General features: G+C 32.5%; 1 long non-coding RNA gene and 6 other non-coding genes across 7 annotated transcripts; all 7 read right to left on the reverse strand.

Annotated features, from left to right (window-relative positions):
- Window positions 1-926: 926 nt before the first annotated feature.
- On the reverse strand, window positions 927-1,002 carry LOC127124724 (small nucleolar RNA Z105). Its single transcript, XR_007804187.1, has one exon. It is a non-coding gene; the product is annotated as a small nucleolar RNA Z105 (small nucleolar RNA).
- Window positions 1,003-1,074: 72 nt separating this feature from the next.
- LOC127124797 (small nucleolar RNA SNOR75) lies at window positions 1,075-1,155 on the reverse strand. The gene has a single exon (XR_007804267.1). It is a non-coding gene; the product is annotated as a small nucleolar RNA SNOR75 (small nucleolar RNA).
- A 7,901-nt stretch (window positions 1,156-9,056) lies between these two features.
- Window positions 9,057-9,132, reverse strand: LOC127124729 (small nucleolar RNA Z105). Its single transcript, XR_007804191.1, has one exon. It is a non-coding gene; the product is annotated as a small nucleolar RNA Z105 (small nucleolar RNA).
- A 72-nt stretch (window positions 9,133-9,204) lies between these two features.
- LOC127124798 (small nucleolar RNA SNOR75) lies at window positions 9,205-9,285 on the reverse strand. Its single transcript, XR_007804269.1, has one exon. It is a non-coding gene; the product is annotated as a small nucleolar RNA SNOR75 (small nucleolar RNA).
- Window positions 9,286-11,319: 2,034 nt separating this feature from the next.
- On the reverse strand, window positions 11,320-13,008 carry LOC127120317 (uncharacterized). The gene is made up of 2 exons (XR_007803177.1): window positions 12,746-13,008; window positions 11,320-11,823 (listed from the first exon to the last, which is right to left on the reverse strand). It is a non-coding gene; the product is annotated as an uncharacterized LOC127120317 (long non-coding RNA).
- On the reverse strand, window positions 12,414-12,489 carry LOC127124726 (small nucleolar RNA Z105). The gene has a single exon (XR_007804189.1). It is a non-coding gene; the product is annotated as a small nucleolar RNA Z105 (small nucleolar RNA).
- LOC127124794 (small nucleolar RNA SNOR75) lies at window positions 12,564-12,644 on the reverse strand. The gene has a single exon (XR_007804264.1). It is a non-coding gene; the product is annotated as a small nucleolar RNA SNOR75 (small nucleolar RNA).
- Window positions 13,009-22,845: the final 9,837 nt, after the last annotated feature.

A 22,845-nucleotide genomic window follows, 5' to 3' on the forward strand; every position in this document is an offset into this window, starting at 1 on the left:
TTGAGTCATAACGATTACTATCTATGACAGCGGAAATGATTAGCGAAATGTTCCATCCACCTCAGGTTGGAACTCTAAGATTGACCTCTCGGTTTTTCAACGACAAGTTTCAGGTTGGAACTCTAGGATTAGTGAAAACAATGCTATAAATGTTTCTTTCACCTTTTCATTTAAACTAATGAAATCTTACTCAAAATAAAAATAATAATAAAATTTAAATATTAGGTTAAAATTATTTAACTTTCATTTCTTTTAAAATTGATTATTTTAAAATACCATAGATAGTAAGGCATAAAATCAAATAATTTTTTTTTACATCCAACAACAACAACATGGACAAATTTTGATTATTTAAAAATATCCACAAAATTTTTGTTTTTTTAGTTTTAAAAAAATAGATTTTTTCTTTGTATTTTTTAAAATGGATTCTACAAAAACATTTTTCAAAATATTAAATTTTTTAAAACTTATTTTTTATAAATTAAAAAATTTAATTTTTCATTATATAACATAAATATACATTATTGAAAATCAAAACATAGTCAAAATCATAATTTTTTCAAAAAGTTGTATCTCAAAAATGATTTTCATGAAAAGCTATTTAAAATAGCTTCAAAATTAAGTAATTTTTTGAAATTTTGATATCCAAAAAAAGTTTAGATAAAATGATGAAATATCTTAAAATAACATTTTAAGAATAAGTATTCAAACTAAATTTTCATTTGAAACTTTTATGAAAAGTTTACTTGTAAATTTATTTTACACTAAAATATATAACACTATAAAAATCATTTTAAAAAAAAGTCAAAACAAACGGGTCCATTATCACTCTCATCATAGCCACCAAAGTGTCTCTCTTTATTTCAAAGACGAAATTATAAAAATTAGGATAATTGAAACAAAATAAAAAATGAAGGCAATGGCATTCAGAATGAGTAGGAGGATGTTTTAATCTTGTGTTTAATCATATGGAAAGGTTCACTGATATCATCATCATGCCATGCCTAAAACATTTAAAATAATCTTTTAGAAATTTAAATAATTGAAAATTCAAACGGAATAAAATGAATGAAATTCTCTCAGACAAATGTCTCGATATGTCGTCAGGATTTTGAATGGATCGGACTCGTCATCAATTGTTCATCATCACAGAGAATATCACAACTGCTAACATTGGAACTGAATAATAAACCAAACACTTCCAACAAAACATGTTATGCTACATAAAATTAAACGAAAGTAAAGAAAATTCAAACATAAGGTTATGGAGAGAAACGCAGTCGCTACTGTGATTATTGTAGATCTGAAGATATGTTCGGTTTTAGAGAGAACGGGTTCCGTTATGAGTCTTTTAGGGTTTGTGGGAACATTTGTGGGGTTTTAATGGGCCTTAACCCGCAAATAATGGCCCATACTTTGCGAATAAAAAGAGCCGGAGAAAATGTTTCGGGAAGTTGCCACTCCAATCTCACTATTTTATTTAAACACCCGTTGGCCCTCTTATGTAATAAGTGTCTTTAACCTATTAATAACCTTTGTAATGAATTTCTTACGTCAATTTTTATGGTTCACTCATCGCATATATGTCATTGACCATTAAGATAATTTATTAATTAATATCTTTTATAGAATAAATTAATAATTAGTTGTTTTAATTAATATTTTTAGAAATTAATTATTTAAAATTTTGAAAAGAATTACTAGGCCTAGGCCCAATTCATAATTGCATCTATTTCAAGTTTGTGCCAAATAAGACCTTGGATAATGCATTGTTGACTTTTATAAACACTAAAATTATTTATGAAAAAAACAATGTGGAAATCCAATGCAATTACAAGTTTATAAGATTTCACCTTCTTCCTTTGCTTCATCTTCCAACTGACTCTTACTAAACACAACAATATTTTAGGGACATGATGCTCGGTGAAAGCAAACTTGTCAACAATGTTTTTGGGATATGATGTTTGGTGACATCTATTGATACATCTGAGTTGTGTTTGTTTCGGTGTCAAAGAATGTGATATCTTGTTTCAATATATATATTCTACTTTTTATTTTTTTTACTCTATTGAAACTAATTGCTATAATTCTTAACTAATTATGACAAAATTTGTTTTCACTTCTAAAATAATTGATAAGAATATTTTAGTTTTCGCTTTTATTTCTAATAAAGACTCTAGTTGATATTCTTCTAACACTTTCCCATAAGATCAAAGTGGTTTTCAACAAAGAATCTTGAGCTTAGTTTTGAGATATTAGAATAAAGACTCTAGTTGTGCCAAACAATTTGGTTAATGTGTGGGCTATTTGGGACCTGAAAAGTACATGTTGAATAAGTAGTTTATTTAAGGCCGCCATTTTCTAATACAAAACAAGTATTAAGCTCGATATGCTTTATGCACGCATGAAGAACAGGGTTGTAGGACAACATGATATCACTTAAATTGTCACACAATAGTATATGTGGATAAAATGGAATTCCAAATTCATATAAAAGGGATTCTAATGGATTCTAACTGGAGTAACTCAGGGGTTGTATGATCACAGAATGGTCACACTTTGAGTGAGAAAACCCAATTTGTTGTAGAGCTTGAGTTAACTTATCATATGATGTCTTATTGAGCTTGCTTGTGTTGAACTATATATTTGCAGATTCAATCAAGAAGTGATCAAAGCTAAGTAAATCATGCCTACCATGGTTTTGAAGATTACAAATCATCTTTGATGACAACTTGTGAAAATGCAACTTGACTCTAAGATAAGTAAGTATTTCAAGCGGTCAAAGATGCAAAAGATAGTTTGTTCAAGCTCTTCCTCTGAATAAAGCCGGGGAGTTGGGGTTTAATGATCACATTTAATATCATCTGATAATGACATCTAACTTAAAGATATATCAAGCCTCATATCCAATAATACGCAGGCAAGTTCTTATATGATTGATGTATTCGGAAAAGTCTTGAAGCTTCTGAGTGTGAAAGAGAGGAAGTGTGAAAGTTTGCCTAATTGTATATGAGTGATTAGTGTTTTGTAAAAATACATGGGTGTGTTTGTAAAGTATTATGGCTAAATCATACACTCACTAATATAATTTTTAAACCCTATATCTTTCAAATAAAATAATCCAAAAATATTTTGGAGCCTAGACAAATGAATTGGAAATTGTCATAATGATTAGGACATGTATTTTGAATTGTCCAATCGATTGGATAAGGGAAAATTGTGTCCATAATCGATTATGGCAGTGTATTAATGAAGGGTAAATACTCTCTATCAAATATTTCCAAAATGAGCAATTCTAATTGATTATTTAGGTTATTCAATAAATTAGGATAAGAATCCAATTGATTGGTCCATTAACTTTGTCATTGGATTGTTTCCTTTTTGTGTCAAACTTTAACCTATAAATAAAGACATCTCCCTTCATTTTTTTACATCCAGAAACACAATCTATCTCACTATCCTTACTCTCTATCCAATACTTTTCTTCTTCTCTCATATTAATTTAGCCATACTACTTTGAGAAAGTCCTTGTGTTTAAGTGAGGAAACTTGTTCCAAAAGTGTAAATTTGTGAAATTACCAAAAGCTATTTTTTGTCTTGAGTGAATATCTCTTCTTAGGAAGTATTTGTTTAGGTTTGAAGCTAAACTCGTTAAAATATTTGTTTGAGGGATTTAGTATTAAGTCAACATTTGGTTTGTAAGTTCTCTTTATGAGTTCTCGAAGATAATCAATGAAAAATCTTCTCTTCGGTTCTTGAGCTCAATTCGGTATAAAAGCTATACTTGATTCGAAATCATGCTGGTGTAAAATCTCGGTTCGGTTTATGGTCAGCCAATGTAAAACCCTAGTTCGGTTCATGGTCATCCCGTGTAAAACCCTCGGTTCGGTTCCAAGGGTAGCTAATTCAAAACTCTAAATTGGTTTGGGATATGTCTCTATAAAAGTTTGTTTTACCTTGGGGACTAGCCGCTTAAAACTTTATTTGTTTTTAGAAGGAAAATTGACCGCTTCGATTCATTGTTCGTTGTTTGGTTGAAAGTGAATCTAAAACTTCATTTAACCTTGTATAAGAGGGTTCATGAGTTTAACCTACTAAAATCTCATAAAAATTATTGGATACTCTCAAGATAAAGTCTTGGAAAAATGAGTATGTCACTTTATTTAGACCAAACATCAATAAATCCTGGTGTGTTCTCTTTTCCCTTATCTCCTTACTTTCTGCATATTTTCTTTACCATTGTTTTTCCACTGCGAAATTCAAACATTTTCTTAGAAATGCTTTTGAACTCTGAAATTGAAAACGATTTTGTTTTAAACAGACGTTTTCCCCAAAATTCTCCCCTTCTTGTGTGTGGAGTCACATGTTCAACAAGTGGCATCAGAGCCTAACTCTTGTTTAAAGACTAATCGTCTAAGGAGAATGATGACTTGCAACATTATTTTAACAAGATATCTTTTCAAAACACACCTCCCCCATTTAATGGTAATATGTTTGAACTATGGAAAGATAGGTTTAAAATCTTCATTCAAAATTTTGATTTAAAATTGTGGGAAACAATAATCAACGGTTTGTTTATCCCTACTTATCACGTAAATGAAGAAGTAGTATATCAACCCGGTTTTATTTGAACCATAGAGGAATAGATAAAGTTTGAAATGGATTTCAAAACTAAGAAAAATTTAATTATGTCATTATATGATAGTCAATTCTTTTATGTTTATGATTACAAATCTGCCTAGGAAGTATGAGACACTCTTGAATGATTAGAAGTTTCTCCTAGTATCAAACAAAATGAACACAGATGGTGAAGAAGATGAATGTTTTATTCATAAGTGTTTATATATTTTTAGAAATGTTAGAAATAGTCGGTGTTGTCCCTTATCTCTGACTCGGGATTCAATTTGGTCATTTAAGTTTTAAAAAGATCATTTTTGTCCCTTAAATCTGCAAACATTATCATGTTAATTCTTTCAGTCCATTATATTAGTCAAAATTAATTCACAAGACCATGTGACACTGACGTGAAATACCAGAAATATTCGTAGCTAAAATATGTTTTGAATTTTATTTAGTATTATTCATCTTCTTCACCATACTCACACTCCATTTTATGCACTTCTCCATATTATCCCATGAATCTACCAAATATTAAATCTGCAAATTCAAGAACAATACCATAGAGCTTTATAAATCCACCATAAATTCACACGCCTAGCATCCTTGGCTACCATCAATTATTTTCTCAATTATCTATTACACTCAAAAGTATTGGAATTATAATTGATTAATTAATATAGAAACAGAGCAACACCACAAAGCTCATAAATCCAACGTAGACAAAAAATAGAGCTTCATAAAAGAGCAGTGTTGCCTCCGAGTTGAAAAAGAACCCATTTCGGTATTAGAGACGTTTTCTCTAACAATTGAAGCGATAAACAGCACATGTGGTGATTCCAAGATTGGTTTATTTGTGTGTAATGTGCATATGAATGCATAGTTTTTAATCTAAATAATTGCTATGCATATTAGATTTTAATTGTTATAATATTGATTGATATTGTTGTCCAATCATATGCTATTTCAAACATCCATTTCCACTTATAAATATATTACAAGCAATTTCTTTCCTTTTATGACTTATAATTTCTCTTAATACCCTTCTCACCCTTATGCATTTGCAGGTTTTCTTCCATCGCCTCTTCCTCTACCTGCACCACCACCTATGTGATTGCCTTGATTAAAAGATTGTCTCTGATTTGATGAATTACCTTCTTGATGGTTTCCTCTACTAGTTGAATTTTTGTAACTTCCTCTGCCTTTGTTACCATTCCATCTTCCTTTGTCTTTCTTAGTCAACCGAGCTTGCTAATCCATGTCAGTCTTCGACTTACTTGTAGTTTTTTTAGCCATTATTTTTTTGTGAGATTCAAGAGTCCCTTGAAGCTCTTCTTTGATCACACTTAACAAATAATTTGATTCTTATATGGCTACTACCACATGATCGAACTTTGGACCCAATGACCTTAAAATCTTTTACACTACAGATTTTGATGTCAACACTTTTCCATATTTCTTGATTTGATTCACCAGTTTTGTTACTCTGGTGAAGAAACCAGTCGCACTTTCGTTGTCTTCCATCTGAAGCAATTTAAACATTCTTTTGTGAGTTTGTAACCTAACCTCCTTCACTTTCTCAGTGCCTCCAAATGATTTTTCTGGGATGTCCCGTGCTTCCTTTGATGAATCTACATCACCAATTTTCTCAAAGTTGTCTAGATCAACACATTGATGGATTAAAAAGAGAGACTTGTAATATTTCTTCTTCAAATCTTTGTGTGCATCATTTTGTTTATCTGTATCATTCTCTCTAATTGGTGTTACTCCATTCTTCATAAGATCCCAAAGATCTTGATAAAAGAAAACAACATTCATCTGCTTAGATTAATTTTTATAATTCCTACCATTCAAGATGAGGGGATTCTCCATAAAATGTTTGTTCGAACGATTCATCGTGATTCAATATGTCCCAAAGATCACACAACTAGTGCTCTAGATACCAGATGTTGGGAAAACTACAATCTTGAAGTTAATCGAATCAATTTTGATAAATAAGGATTAATATTTATGATTGATCACACCCCTTGTTCTTCACCTTTTACTCAGATGAAACAACCACTCATTGGTCGCAAGATGATTTTACACTACACATAGAATGAAAGAAGAAAACGAGATAATTGAAAGTGAGAGAAAAGAGAAATTATGGAGGAAGAAGATGAATGTATTATTGTGTAAACTGCACTCTAAGTGTTTGATACAACGTGTGTTAATCACAATTGTGATTTCTGAAACTGCATAATGCAACTACAAAACTCGTTACAAGTGAAACGAAGTTCCTCTCTATTTATAGATAATATTACGTGCACTACAAGTAATCAAAAATAACTAACTTAACTAAAACTGAGCTAAGCCAATCTTCTTCGTCTTTGTCGACTCCTTCGACAACTACATGTTTTGACTGCATATTTCGATAGGTTGTATTTGACTTTTTGTCAAATATAATCAATACAGACTTTGTTCAACGCATGCTACTTCGACATACACTAAAACACCTTTCGACACTCGTCGAATACAAATACATTATTTAGACATCGACACAAAGAAATACATATTTAACAATATCTTGTAGCACTAACCCTTCCATGTTTCTCATATTATCATGTAATTCATTAGCAATGTTACTGTATTATTAATATACCTCACAACTAGTAATAAAATTGTTGTTAACAAGCATGAATTGACTAGTAGGACATACATTTTTAAAATGACATTTGATTCAGGATTTTCATCAAATTGATTGTAGCCATCATTGGAAGAATACATTGTAACATAAAATTTGATGAGACAATATATCCAAAATGCATAATAACATAAAATTTAAGGAATTTCATCAAACTGTGAAACTGTTGTCAGAATTTGTGGCCAAAACATTGGAGAAGATCAAGAATATATTTAAATATTGAAAATTTCTTTAAGTGATCGACTTTTTCGTCGCTAAATCAGTCAATGTTACATGTCATCTGCCACATCTGCAAAAAATAACATTGTATACAAGCATAAGCAATTAGAGATTGTTTATGAATATGTGACAGCTTTTGTCTCCGAATAATGCATCAAAAGTTTTAAGAACTTTATCTTCTCCTTTGTAAACTAACATTGTGAATGAGAATAATAAAACACATTGTGCGGTAGAGTGAGTTAAACTGACAATAATATTCTTCTTAAAATGTATGTAGTCCTATGGCAGTAGTAATCTCTAAAGTATTTCTATTTATTCTATATGATATTGTTTTAGACATGTTCATCTTCCTTTTGTTGTAACCAAAGGTTGTTGTCTTCAATCTAAATTGGTCATAAACCGATCTATAATCACGAAACCCCTTGAGCTTCCCACTTCGCAGGCTCTGCACCATCTCCACTATCAAACTCCCTCGTAGCTATGCCGTCTTCATCAACTTCTAGATTGTTTGTAATTTTTCAATATCAAAATATTTTTCTTTCCTCTTTATCACTTAAGATTTTAACACATATTTCAATAATAAAAAATCACACAAACTTTCATCATCTATAAGTATATTTGAGTCATAACGATTACTATCTATGACAGCGGAAATGATTAGCGAAATGTTCCATCCACCTCAGGTTGGAACTCTAAGATTGACCTCTCGGTGTTTCAACGACAAGTTTCAGGTTGGAACTCTAGGATTAGTGAAAACATTGCTATAAATGTTTCTTCCACCTTTTCATTTAAACCAATGAAATCTTACTCAAAATAAAAATAATAATAAAATTTAAATATTAGGTTAAAATTATTTAACTTTCATTTCTTTTAAAATTGATTATTTTAAAATACCATAGATAGTAAGGCATAAAATCAAATAATTTTTTTTTACATCCAACAACAACATGGACAAATTTTGATTATTTAAAAATATCCACAAAAATTTAGTTTTTTTAGTTTTAAAATAATAGATTTTTTCTTTGTATTTTTTAAAATGAATTCTACAAAATTATTTTTCAAAATATTAAATTTTTTAAAAATTATTTTTAATAAATTAAAAAATTGAATTTTTCATTATATAACATAAATATACTGAAAATCAAAACATAGTCAAAATCATAATTTTTTCAAAAAGTTGTATCTCAAAAATGATTTTCATGAAAAGCTATTTAAAATTGCTTCAAAATTAAGTAATTTTTTGAAATTTTGATATCCAAAAAAAGTTTAGATAAAATGATGAAATATCTTAAAATAACATTTTAAGAATAAGTATTCAAACTAAATTTTCATTTGAAACTTTTATGAAAAGTTTATTTGTAAATTTATTTTACACTAAAATATATAATATTATAAAAATCATTTAAAAAAAAAAGTCAAAACAAACGGGTCCATTATCACTCTCATCATAACCACCAAAGTGTCTATCTTTATTTCAAAGACGAAATTATAAAAATTGGGATAATTGAAACAAAATAAAAAATAAAGGCAATGACATTCAGAATGAGTAGGAGGATGTTTTAATCCTGTGTTTAATCATATGGAAAGGTTCACTGATATCATCATCATGCCATGCCTAAAACATTTAAAATAATCTTTTAGAAATTTAAATAATTGAAAATTCAAACGGAATAAAATGAATGAAATTCTCTCAGACAAATGCCTCGATATGTCGTCAGGATTTTGAATGGATCAGACTCGTCATCAATTGTTCATCATCATAGAGAATATCACAACTACTAACATTGGAACTGAATAATAAACCAACACTTCAAACAAAACATGTTATGCTACATAAAATTAAACGAAAGTAAAGAAAATTCAAACCTAAGGTTATGGAGAGAAACGCAGTCGCTACTGTGATTATTGTAGATCAGAAGATATGTTCGGTTTTAGAGAGAACGGGTTCCGGTATGAGTCTTTTAGGGTTTGGGGGAACATTTGTGGGGTTTTAGTGGGCCTTAACCCGCAAATAATGGCCCATACTTTGCGAATAAAAAGAGCCGAAGAAAATGTTTTGGAAAGTTGCTACTCCAATCTCACTATTTTATTTAAACACCCGCTGACCCTCTTATGTAATAAGTGTCTTTAACCTATTAATAACCTTTGTAATGAATTTCTTACGTCAATTTTTATGGTTCACTCATCGCATATATGTCATTGACCATTAAGATAATTTATTAATTAATATCTTTTATAGAATAAATTAATAATTAGTTGTTTTAATTAACATTTTTAGAAATTAATTATTTAAAATTTTGAAAAGAATTACTAGGCCTAGGCCCAATTCATAATTGCATCTATTTCAAGTTTGTGCCAAATAATACCTTGGATAATGCATTGTTGACTTTTATAAACACTAAAATTATTTATGAAAAAAACAATGTGGAAATCCAATGCAATTACAAGTTTATAAGATTTCACCTTCTTCCTTTGCTTCATCTTCGAATTGACTCTTACTAAATACAACAATATTTTAGGGACATGATGCTCGGTGAAAGCAAACTTGTCAACAATGTTTTTGGGACATGATGTTTGGTGACATCTATTGATACATCTAAGTTATGTTTGTTTCGGTGTCAAAGAATATGTTATCTAGTTTCAATATCGTTTTCAAGTACAAACTATGAATCCTCAGAACTTGTCCTTCTCCTGTCACCATCCAACATGATACCTCTACCTAAGAGGCATAGGACTTACAACCATTACATGTAGATTTGGATTAAAAGACAGCCTCTGTCAAACTTTAGAACCTTTTCTTTGCCTAAAGTTCCCAACAGAACCTTTTTAACTTTTCTAGAAACAAATACTCGTTTATTCTAGACCAATCCCCTGGCTCTCGAAAATGCTTATGGCATTGACCTCCAACTTGCTACTACATTTGGAATAGGTAAATACTAGAAAATCCTTACTTTATACACCGCATTGCCTAAAGCAAGATATCCAACCTTAAGCAATTTATTTTGAATGTCAACCCTTCGTTGCCAATCCACTCTTTCACCCTAAACTTGAAGTTTTTGAAATCTTCAGTGATATGTCCAAGTGATCCAACATAGAATCCACACAATGTTTTTGGTAATACCAATGTGGATATGTATACTCACTAATCAATCACTTTAAGCCTTGAAGTCAGTGTTCCTTTTGGAAATAAAAAACATTTACGTTTAACCAAGAGCAAAGTAGTTTTGTTCAGTTAATCTGACTATGCTTTCAAATTGTAAGAGAAAATGTCCCATATGGGTATTAACCACATGCTCCTCGTCATACACATCACGACGTGACGAAGAAATCATGATAAAATCCAAAAATTATGATGGTTGTTCCTCAAAAACATATTACATAAGAATCACAAGCCCTTTCAAACAAAAAAAAACAAGTTCTCCGAGAATTATTCCAAAAAGAAAAAAAGGCCATTACGTTGAACAATTGACTTCGGCAAAAAAAATTAGGACATCCCAGTGGACTTAAAAGCTTCAAATAAGCCATTAAGGCAAAAATTAGAGATAAAAAATTATGCCATATCAAGAATTAGGTGATCACCATATCAAAACCAGAAATAAAAGGCCACTTACACTTTTAACAAAACCAGAAATAAAATGACTACCATTTCTACGTTAATCACCTTCAAACTCTTATCTAATTAGAGATTCCAACATTAGAACTTAAATCTTATCTACATTCCAATTACACCTTCATTAGAACTTAAATCTCCATCTTTAACATTCGTATGTTGAATTAACTAATCATAAGACAGGAGATCATCAAGAAGAAAGGATAAACTAAAATTAAATTTGAAAACCGCTTAAAGTATAGTTTATTTTAAAAACATATTACAACAAGGTTACTTGTAGAGATTTGCTAATCAACCACGTTAGTATCATATTCTAGCAGTATGCTTTGTATTTTTTATAGGTAAATAAACATGGTGTTTAGGTTAATGGTATGCTGGTGAAACATAGCATAAGCCTAGATAATATCTAGAAGAAACATGATACGGATTGGAGAATAGACACTGCCTTGGAGGCATTCGTAACAGAAGTTAGAGATCATATATAGAAAAAACATGATACGGCTAATAGATCGTTGTCAAAGCTATTTTTCTTCTCTTATCTACATTCCAAATACAGATTCCAAAATCTAACCAACCTTTCCTTTAATGAGGTTCACGTCCATCTCATGTTGGATTCATTGGTTTTCAAGCATTCAAAAGCGTATGAGCGCTAAATTAATGAAGTTGTTTACTATAAATGAATTCATAGATTTCCCTGCATAGAACAACATTTGAATACATATATTATATAACAAAAAACTTATTCGAGCATAAACCAAAATTTGCTTTACATGTATTATTGAACAAAATCTTATTTGAGCTCTTGTCCACAAAAGTTTAATTTCCCAACACCGAAATCAAACCAGTGATAGCTACGAAACAGCAAAATTTGACTGTTTCTCCCCACGGTTACAAAATGAAAAATATCCTAAAAAGCTACGTAGAGTATTATAAGTTAATTTTATTCGTTCATATCTCTATAAGGCTAAAGTTACCTATCAAATGTTTTGGCAAATCGTTTAATCCCAAAACAATGCAACACCAGTTTCTAATTAACATATGAAACTACGAACTTTTCTAGATACCATTTGCTAAACAAGAAACATTTTGCTAAAACTTTTCTTAAAAGTATATCAGTATAGACAGAAGGTGGCTCAAAAGTGCTTGAAAGATAATCATCGAGAACTCAAGTAAATGATATTATCACTCTCATCATAGCCACCAAAGTGTCTCTCTTTATTTCAAAGACGAAATTATAAAAAAGTAGAAGAATTGCAACAAAATAAAAAATGAAGGCAATGGCATTCAGAATGAGTAGGAGGATATTTTAATCCTGTGTTTAATCATATGGAAAGGTTCACTGATATCATCATCATGCCATGCCTAAAACATTTAAAATAATCTTTTAGAAATTTAAATAATTGAGAATTTTCAAACGGAATAAAATGAATGAAATTCTCTCAGACAAATGCCTCGATATGTCGTCAGGATTTTGAATGGATCGGACTCGTCATCAATTGTTCATCATCACAGAGAATATCACAACTACTAATATTTGAAGTGAATAATAAACCAAACACTTTCAATAAAGCATGTTATGCTGCATAAAATTAAACGAAAGTACAGAAAATTCAAACCTATGGCTTTGGAAAAACCAGCGGCGGCTATGATATTCGTAGCAATGAAGGTATTATTCGATTTTATAGTGACCGGGTTCTGTTCTGAGGCTTTAGGGTTTGTGGGAACATTTGGTGGTTTTAGTTAATGGGCCTTAACTTGCAAATAATGGGCCACTCTTTGAGAATAAAAGGAGTAAAACATGTTTCGGAAAGTTGCTACACCTATCTGACAAGTTTATTTTCACACTCTCTACCTCTTATATATAATTAGTGTCTTTAACCTATCAATCAGGTCGGCCCAGTTAATATGAAGACCCTTTTATAATATAAAAAATGGTCTTAAATTAAAAATAATGCAACTTTAATAATTAAAATTGACATATCAAGAATCAAACACAATAACCTTTAACAAATACCTTATCACTACTTTATTACCACTTGACTAATGATCACAGCATAATAATTTTTCACTCCCTTATTTATTTAATATAATTTTAAATATTAATTTTGTTTTTTAATAAAAATAGATCCTAAAATTGGAGGTCTTATGCTAAGAATCTTCTTACACTTGTTTAGGGGTGGTCCTGTTATCAAAAAAAATTTACAATGACCGGAAGATCTCATATTTTACTATCATTTCTAACATCTCAAATTTATTTTATTGTTCTATTAAATTACTTTAAGATGTATTATCTATCAAACTAGTAAAAAAACTTGTAATAATTGAAAAAAAAATTGATGCAACTACATTAGAAGAAAGATATAAATACAATTTGAATGGTCAATGCATTACCATAAATTAAAAGTAATGCATATAGGAAAAAAATCAAGAAATATAATTACAGCTCAAACATAAATTGATATCCATATAGATATAAAATAATAATTGATATACTAAAAAAAAGGATATAGTACAATATATATTTTTGTCATAATAATATAATTTGCAATAAAATATACAATAGTAATATTGTAGATTATGTAGTGTTATATTTCTAAAAGGTCTCGTCTAAGACGGTGCTCTTGGACCGCCCTAAAAGAGATCACGATAAAAGGTCCCTCGAAGGGAGGTATCATCTCTCCCCGTAGTCTTCTCTCGCCCCAATGTGAGAATTATGGGATAAGATATTTCTCGGGCAGAGAGAAAGTCAGAGTCATTAACTAACCTATGACACCTTTGGAAATAAGGATTCAACAGTCCATTATTGATTAAGTGGGCGGTGACCATTTTCGAAGAAAATGTATGTCCTAGATATCTTTACAAATACATATCCTCTCAAAGAAGAAAAGACACACCTCAAGTAATATATGTTCTCTACACCCTAAAGAGCACAATGTTCGTTATAACCTTAATACACGACCTTTGATAGTCATATGCTTGCTACCAAGCATCGTCGGTCATCAGTAAAGTCTCTCACCTTACGTGAGCAGATCTCTCAAATCATCTCAAAACACCATCTTGCATGGCTTCTTGCCATCGTTGGCAAGCCCTAACCACCATATCGTGTTATAAACCTACTAAGACCTCTTGATCTCCTTGCCCTTGTAAGGGGAACATGCACACCTGTACTTTTTGACATGTATAGTGGCGCCCACCATAGGGCCCCGGTAAAACTAACCTGGTCCACATCATACTCAAACTCCCATCATCTTCGCACTGAAAATGATTGATAAAACTACAATTTATAATACAAACACCATCGTCGGAGGTCACTCTAGATCTTTCTAGAAGAAATACGCAGGGCAAATGTTTACGACAAATGTAATATTCCATGGCTCCCCATAAATCCCCAAGGGAAAACATGGGTTTATATCATCTTATTCGAGGAGGACGCCTTCAGTCTTAACCCTCACGATGATGATCCTCTTGTCATCATTGTGCAACAGGGGCATCAAATGCGTTATGACTGACCCCTGAAGCTTTGTTAACGTCATGTTCTTGGACGCCTTCCAAAAAATACAACTCAACTCGAACGACATAAAAATGTTAAGTGGTTCTTTGACAGGGTTATCAGGCGAACATGTGGAAATAATGGGCCATATAACCCTAGTAACCATATGTGGTAACCATATGTGGTAACCATAATGGGCCTTATAACCCTGGTAGGTGGTGCCAGCGTTCTTGAGGCCGAAGAACTTAACATTATAATAGTAGATGCCATGATTTGACATGAAGGCTTTCTTAGGCGTGTCCAGGGGATCCATTCGAATATGGTTGTACTTTGAATATGCATTCATGAAGCTCAACATTTGGTATCCTAATGATTTGTCAATGAGGCGATCAATGTCCGGCAGTGGGTACGGATCTTTAGGGCAGGCGACGTTCAGATCAGTGAAATCTACGTATATGTGCCACTTGTTGTTAGCTTTCCATAATAGAACCAATTTAGCTAGCTATCTGGTAACCATGTGTGAAGAGGGGTACCCCACCTAGTTGGTTATTGCAGGTGACTTGTGTAGAATGGTTATGGATGTGGCATGGTGAAGACATGTTGCATAAGTCTTGGTTTACTTGCAAGTCGTGTTTTTGAAATTTGCAGGTTGTAGGAAGTGTGTGTTGATGACCTGTTGGACTGGTGGCTTGTAAATCATGACTATGACTCGATTGCAATGTGCTTGGACACTTTAGGACAGGCTTAACAGATTGCAAGTTAGATCATGTCAAGTTATGGTTGCATCAGTTTTTTGTTGCTAATGCTAAGGTTACTTGTATGAAAATGCAGGGCAATGCAATGTTATTATCTGGACTACAAGCAGGTTTTGCAGGTTAGGCCAAGGTTTGTGTGGATTGTAAGCAGGGCATGCCAATGTTTGTTGCTGCAGGTGATTGTTGTTGATGATGATTTGATATTGCAGGTTCCTTGTATAGAAATGCAGGGTATTGTTGTTGGTAATTAGGTTACAGCAGGATGTATGTATTTGGTAAGCTCATGTCATGGTGAGTTATGCAAAATGTTGTTAATGTATGATTGGTGGTCTGCATTGTTGCTAGGTTGCCATGAGTATGTATGCCCTTATTGACTTATCTCATGATGCATTGCTTGGTTTCAGTTTTGGCACTTATTTGCATGACTGCCCAAAGTTTAGATTTATCTTGTATTGCATATTTGTGTTAGATTCATGTATGTGTGTTTGAATGATGCATGTGTTGATTGGAATAAGTGCATGACTATTGGTTTGTGGCATTAGACATGATGGCAAGGAAAAGTAAGGCAAGACATGGCAAAGTATGATCAAGTTCAAGGCATGGCAAGGCATGACCAAGACCAAATGGATGAAAAAAAATGAGATTTCTTTCTCATGAAGCAAATGACCATGGAATCTTATGCAAGAGTGAAGATGTCATGAGTATTAGGGTTTAGGTAATGAAAAAGTAGGTTGGTGGACTTTGGTCAACTGGTTGACCAAAAGTTAACTTTTGTAAAAATTGCATTTTGTGTATTTTCTTTTGTAATGGACAATGTAAATACTAATGAATGAATGAAATAACCTTATTTCGATGAAAATGATCTTCATGATTGCATGTAAACAAGTTTGATTTCAAAATGAACTTTGCCTTAAAAACTAAGTTTAAGCCATAGTTAGAAGTAAATGAATCAACACCTTTAAAACACTTGAATCACAATGATTATAAATGCATGATAATACATGAGCCAAAAGGAACAAATGGGCTAGGGCCACATGATGAATCAATAACTAATGGACTTATAATGAACTATGAAGCATAGTTAAACAATGGACCAAAAGATCATGAACCAAGGACTTGAATGCACCATAGCCTAGGATCAAATGGCCTATAGGGCAATATGGATCAATGTAATCAAATGAACCAAGAATATCATGGATAGTAGAAGTATAATTATCCTTTGATTTTTTGAATAAATGCAGATTGTGATTTATGTGGTACATCATCTGACAATTAATATCAGAGGGAGTGGCAGCTTGCTGAAGAGGAAGATATTAAGTCATCTCTTAGAAAAGGTGATGTAGACATGTGCTTTATTCAAGAATCTAAAGATAAACGGATGGAAGAAAGCTTGGTTCATAGTATTAGGGGAAATTCAGAGGTGGAATGGTTAACTAAGGCATCTTAGGGACAATCTGGAGGCATTATTACAATGTGGAAGCCTGAAGTTATAACCCCTGAATTTAGCTTTACTGGTGGAGGCTATATGGGCATGTGAGTAAAATGGCGAGGTATTCCTTGTTACTTAATTAATGTTTGGTCTTCTTGTAGTATAGAAAATAAGAGATTGTAATGGTCTGATATCCGAGAAAAAAAATAGTAGGAGCTTGAGTCATAATTAAGGGGAAATGGGGAAATTTAATGCATTCATTGAATCTATGGAGCTTGTTGATGTTCCAACATTGGGAAATAGATTTACCTGGTTTAGCTCTAATGGAAGGATGTGTAGTATATTAGATAGATTTATTTGATCCCAAGTCCTATAAATGGAAACCCCTAGTTCAAGAAATTGGCCCTAGAGATATATCTGATCATTGTGCTGTTTGGATCAAACCCATGTCATTAGATTGGGGGCTTAAGCCTTTTAAAGTGAATAAATGTTGGTTGGAACATGAAAATTTCATGGACTTTGTGAAGGAGTGGGAATATTTTCATATTAGAGGGAAAAGGTCTATGTGTTAAAAGAAAAAATCAAACTTCTTAGAGAGAGGCTAATGGTCTAGAATAGAGAGGTATTTGGTTGGTTGGATTTGTCCCTAGAAGGTGCAGTGTCTGAGCTAAACATATCAGATAAACAAATTTCTAATCTACAACATTTTTTGAATAAGGAAGATAATTTAAATAGAATGAACATTCTTAAATCTATTTGAGAAAAAATTGAACCTAAAGAAAGCTTATTGAGGCAGAAGGCTAAGCATTGGTGGATTCATGAAGGGGGCCAAAACACAAAGTTTTTTCAATCAGCCATGAAATAGAAGCTGAGGATTAATTCTATTATGATGGTTCAAACATATAATGTAAGAGTGGAGGGTGTTGAAGAATTTTAAGAATTAGTTAAATGTTTTTTTGAAGAATGATTCCAAGAGAAGGTTCAGGTCAGACCAATACTGGAAGGCATAAAGTTTATTAAATTGTCATTAAAAGACAGTGCATGGATGCATGTGGAATTCTCCAAGGAGGATTTTAAAGGTATCATTTGGGAGTGTGAAAGGGATATAAGCCTTTTACATATGGGATTAGTTTTGATTTTTTGAAAAAGTGCTGGAGTATAGTTGGTAAAAATGTTATGAATTTTGTTCAGGAGTTTTATGTAACTGGTAAGATACCTAAAGCTCTGATACCATCTTTTTAAGCTCTTGTTCCCAAACTAGATAATCCTTAGAAGTTGGAAGACTATATACCTATATGACTTATAGGTTGTATGTACAAAATCATATCAAAGTTATTAGCATCAAAACTGAAAAGAGTAATTGGAAAAATAGTTTTGTAAGTTGAGTATGCACCTAAGAGGAGGGGGGGGGGGGTGAATTAGGTTATTTGAAAAATTTTTTCGGTTTTATTAAAACTTGTTCTTTCTTTTCTGGTTTGGTTATGCAATGAAACGGTAAAGTGAGGAAAGAAAATAACACCGAGACGTATAATGGTTCCCCTCATAATCCGAGAGTACTCCAGTCCCCTTACCACATGTAAGAGATTTTATTACTGTTAGATCTTATGGACAAGACAACCTAGTCTTTCTATACAGACTCTAACAAGAACACCAAGAACAATCCTCTTGGATTTTTCACTAAGTCCATTAAGAGAACAATCCTCTCTTAATGACTCTCTTGTTTCCAACAGTCATGGACAACAAGGATAGAAAGAACAATATGCGTTTTTACAAGTTTTTGAAAGATGGAACAATATATCAATCTATTGATTGATCTTCTTCTTTTAAGAAATCAATTCTCTTTATGACATACAAGTGCTCTAAGACTGGTATGGATGAAACTATATGAATGTATATTGAAAATTTTGTGTAGAAAGTTTCACCAGAAAACTTAATCAAGAACACTTGAGAAAATTTGAAAAGATGAAGAGAAAAATTGTTTTAAATATTTGTGTGAAGGAGGTGATTCAAATTCTGAAAATATGTGGTATATATAACCCTTAGACACCTTTCTAAATAGTCATAATTCATGAATGGATGCCATGATTCAAGAACACAATTCAGAAAATGTTTTCATGAAAAAATGCATTTATTTCTGCCACTGGTTCAATGGTAATCGGTTACCCAATATGGTGTAATCGGCTACACCTGAACCAATGTTAAAAAATTTGAAAATTTTCACCATGTAATCGCATACCCAAAATATGTAACCGATTACCTGCTACAAAAATTGTCACAAGAGGTAGCGCAGACAACTGGTAATTGGTTACTTCAAACCTGGTAACAGATTACCATCAAGGCAGAATGACCAAATGCAGTTGAAAATTCATTGTAAGGCCACATTAAAATATTTAAGAGGCCTAAATGAAACATGACATGTATGAATGAAACTCTTGAGCACTTAAATGAACATAGAGAGGTTGAGAACTGTATACCTTAATAATTTGTGATGCACATTTGCTTGTAGAGCATGTCTTCATCAAAACACTTTGAGAAGCTTGTCTTCACATTCTCCCCCTTTTGATGATGACAACTCTTTATTGAAATTTTATAGAATCTTTCTTTCTCTAACAATTGAAACTCCCTCTTGATCAAAGCTCCCCCTTGATCCATGATTGAGAAAATTTTTAAAGTAATTGCTAGTTGCATTGTTAGAGAAACATACAACAACCAAATATATCTTATCCCCCTTTGTCATTAGCAAAAAGGATGGGAAATACTAAACAATGAACAACCAAATGTTGTATGATAATATAACATATAATATGAACACATAAACAAATAACAAAACAACCAAAAGCACATAACTTAATACAAAACAACTTTTCCATACATAATGATTAAAACATAAACTTAAAAACAAGAAAATTCAACATAACAAAAAACAAGAAACAAACACATTAATCATTTTCCGATATTTCCATATTCTCTGCATCATCTCCTTCATCTTCACCACTTTCCTCTTCCTCACTAATTTTCGAGTTTTGGGATTTGTTAAGGTTTTCTAATAGTCTCTTAATGGAAGCCATCTCAAATTTCTGCTCACGATAGTTACGTATCATAGTGGATTCAACTAAATAGATCTTGTTGTATAGGACTTCATTGGTGTACCCACATTCCGGAGCCGGTGGAGGAGCATTAGAGGGTTCATCTTTATACTTATACATGCAATCCTAGTCCAAAAAGATACTACTATTCCTAACCGACATTGAAGCATTAATCTCACATTCCCTAGCAGACATCTTCTTCTTTGGTTTCCGTTTCAGATCAATTCCACAACCTTCCCAAATATTGGTGATTAACCTAACATAGGGTAATCCACCGGTTAAGGATTATTGGTGCTTCATATGGTACATGATAGTGTATGCACAATTTACTTGAATCTTATTTTCGATAGCATATATCAATTGTAACTCCAAATCACCAATTTGGGAATGGTTTGAGTGTTTCGACATCAACACATAAGTAATCAAGTAATGGAGCATCCTATCACTCACAGTCAAGTTCTTTGCAAACAAAAAGAATCGTGAAGAAGCTGGATTCTTCTTGCCAAGAATAGCTTGCTGAGAAACACGATAGATATGGAAGAAATAATCCATCTTACTATAACTGTCCCATTCGAGGACTAACCCGTGGTGAAACGCTTGACCAACAAAAGGAATTCCTAAAAAGTTTCCAAAGGCTTCTAAATCCATGATAATATATGTATTCTTAACTTTAGAAGTGAGAACATCATTATCACCAGGAAGAATAACTAGATTTGCATAAAAGTCTTTAACTAAATCCGGATAAAAATTTCCAGTGTCAGAAACCATAAAATATACTCCTTGCAGTCTCAGGAGCTCGGGAAAGTCAAAATAGTGAGAGGGTAACGATGAGAGATTACCATATTTTACCGGCATGAGAGACCGATTTCTGAAATCAAAAGTAAGCCTTCTAGTCTTGAGAGATGGTGCATGTTGTTCAGCTTCTTGAGGTTCTGAGCTAGCTTCATCAATTTTGGATTTTCCCTTGTCTTTTCTTAAAGGAGCCATGGAGCTTGAAGACATTGAGAGTTAGGGGTTGGAAAAGGGGTTTTCTGATTTGAGTTTGGGTAGAAGCTGAACAAATGAGAGAAGAAGAAGTTTGATGGAAGGTTTAGGGGAGATGAAAAGTGAAAGGGTTCAGAAAAAATATTGGAAAGTGGTAACTTAATAAATAAGCACTTATAAAAAATAGACAAATAACAACCATTTAAGAAAAAGCAAAAATCTGGAAAATGTTCAGGTGTAATCGATTACCCTGAGAGGTGTATTCGGTTATACTATGCAAAAACGCTGCAATGAGTCACGCAAGCAGGCATGTAATCGATTACTGAATAAGGGGTAACCGATTACCTCAAGGAAAAAAACAAAATATTCACCAGGATCAGCATGCAATGAATTTTAATAAACCAACAATTACACATGTTATTAAATATCCTTGGGCAACTTTATGTGAAGCAAACATGTCATACAATTATTATAAAGGCATAGAAAATTAATTTTCTCAAAACTCATGTAAGGAAACACATACATAAAATTTTTAAAATAAAAGTTTGAGGTAATGAGAGGGTGTACCTTTGTATTTGCACTGATTAGTTTTGAAGAATCAAATGTCACAATCATCTAAAATACCAAGTTCCCTCCAAATTTTATAAAATGATTCCTTCGGGAGAGGTTTTATGAATATGTCGACAAACTGATTATGTGTATCCACGAACGAGACTTCAACATCGCCTTTGAGTACATGATCACGTAAAAAGTGATATCGAATGTCTATGTGTTTAGTACGAGAATGCATGACTGGATTCTTTGTTATATTTATTGCACTTATGTTGTCGCATCAAAGTGATATGCATCCAAGATTTAGTCCGAAATCACTCAGTTGTTGCTTTAGTCATAGAATCTGAGCGCAACAACTTCCTGTTGTTATGTATTTTGCTTTTGCGGTGCTAAGAGCAACACATGCTTGTTTCTTACACGCCCAAGAAACTAATGCATTTCCTAGGATGTGACATGTTCCACTTGTACTTTTTCTATCAATTTTGCAACCTGCATAATCCGAGTCAGAATATCCAACTAAATCACATATACTACCTTTTGGATACCATAGGTCGACATTCGTTGTTCCTTTGAGATACTTCATGATCCTTTTAACAGCGGTGAGATACAATTCCTTTGGATTGGCTTAAAACCAAGCACAAAGACACACACTAAACATTATTGTCGCATCTCAAAAAAATGCGATCATTCGCGAGGCGCTCGCACGCTCGCGGAAAATATGTTCGAACAGAGTCGCCACCGAACTTTATTTATTCCAATGAAGGAAAGGGAAAATATCGATAAAACTCACAAAAAACAACAAAAAGAAAATGGTCGTCGCAACCAAAATTGGGTTCGAAAGTCGGTTACGCAAGAGGAAGGTATTAACACCCCTCACATTCGTTGTACTCAACGGGAACCACTTAGTTAAACTTATGATAGAGTGTTAGCTAATGTTAATTATTATCTTATACTTATCGGGCGAGAAAAAATAAAGAAAGAAAGGAAAGACTTAGGTTTTTTAATATTAATGTGCCTGACAAGATTTCACAATCCTGCTCCTACGTATCTCCAGGTGCTATGAAGAACTCAAGGAAAACGTAGTTCTACCCAAAGAGAACTACTGGGTGGATTGCTTTTAAAGAGAGTGATGATTGGATCACATTTGAGCGATTAAACCTTCACTTGTTGCTCGCTCTTGGAGGCTGAAGTCTTTGTTTGTTTCGCACCAAAATGGATGTTGCATACTCTTTTCTGAAAATGTTTTCAGAGTCGCACAAGGGCGGAAAACAGATTTGATTGGTTGAGTGTTTTGTTGGATGATGATTACTCGAATGTCCGAGTAAGGCTACTCGTATCCATGTACTCGAGGAAGGGAATGGAAGGCTCCAGACCACCTCCTTTTTCGTCCTTAATTGAAAAAAGGATTTAAATAAGGTTA

Source organism: Lathyrus oleraceus, chromosome 2 (assembly GCF_024323335.1).
Source record: "Lathyrus oleraceus cultivar Zhongwan6 chromosome 2, CAAS_Psat_ZW6_1.0, whole genome shotgun sequence".
NCBI classification, from domain to species: Eukaryota; Viridiplantae; Streptophyta; class Magnoliopsida; order Fabales; family Fabaceae; genus Lathyrus; species Lathyrus oleraceus.